The sequence below is a fragment of the Lipotes vexillifer genome, unplaced genomic scaffold (assembly GCF_000442215.2).
Source record: "Lipotes vexillifer unplaced genomic scaffold, Lipotes_vexillifer_v1.1 scaffold969, whole genome shotgun sequence".
In the NCBI taxonomy this organism is placed as follows: Eukaryota; Metazoa; Chordata; class Mammalia; order Artiodactyla; family Lipotidae; genus Lipotes; species Lipotes vexillifer.
The window spans coordinates 353,434-354,391 of NW_006774070.1; positions in this window are offsets into that span (position 1 = coordinate 353,434).

Below are 958 nucleotides of genomic sequence, written 5' to 3' on the forward strand. Positions count from 1 at the left end.
TCTTTCCCTGTACCACTTATCCTCTGGTGACCCGGGGTCACTTACTTCCCTGCCATGTGCCTCAGCTTCTCAAGTGTGAAATGGAGATAATATTAGCACCTGCCCCATAGGGTTGAAATAAAGATGAAACACACTAATTTGTATAAAGCCAGGGTAAAGCACATAGGAAGCTGTTCGTCAGTTTAGCTATCATCATCATCACCTTCTGAACCTTCACAGCAACCTTCCAGGATAGGTGTCATGATCTCCATGTGACATATAAGCAAACGGAGGCTCCAAAGTTAGCCACTTACCCTGAGCCCCCCAGCTCGAAGCCTATCAGGACAACTTGTGTGGAGCTGTAGAGAGAACAGTGTTTGCTGGGAGCTCCCTCAGCACCAGGGCCTGAGCTCAGCTCTCTGGAAGACTCGTCTCAAGCTAGTGCAACCACATCTCAAGAGGCAGGAGCTTTTATTGATGGCTCCACGTTAGAGATGAGGAAACAAAGGCTCACAGAGGAGATGCCGCCTATGCAGGGACAAGGGGGAGCTTTGAAGAGCTGAGGCTTGAACCCAGATCTGCTTGACTCCAGACCCCCGGCATTAACTGTCCATTCATTATCCGTCCCTTCACTCAACAAGCACGTTTGAGCACCTACTGTGTGCAGGTACTCTTCTAGCCAAGGGATCCATGGTGGACAGGATAGGTCCAGTTCTCTGCCACTGACCTGACATTCTAGTGCAGGGAAAAGTAAATAAGCAAATAAACATATGAACACATATTGTCTGGTGATGAAGGGCTGGGAAGAAAATAAAGCAAGGAGAGGGGACAGAGAGTGGCGGGGGGATCAGGGCATTGAAGTGTCTTTGCAGAAGGAATGTTCATACATTTTTCATTAGGAGGGATCTTGGCAGATGAGTGGCCCCCACCCCACCTGACTTTGAGGCAGCTTGGGGATTACGCGCCCCCCCCCCCCCCC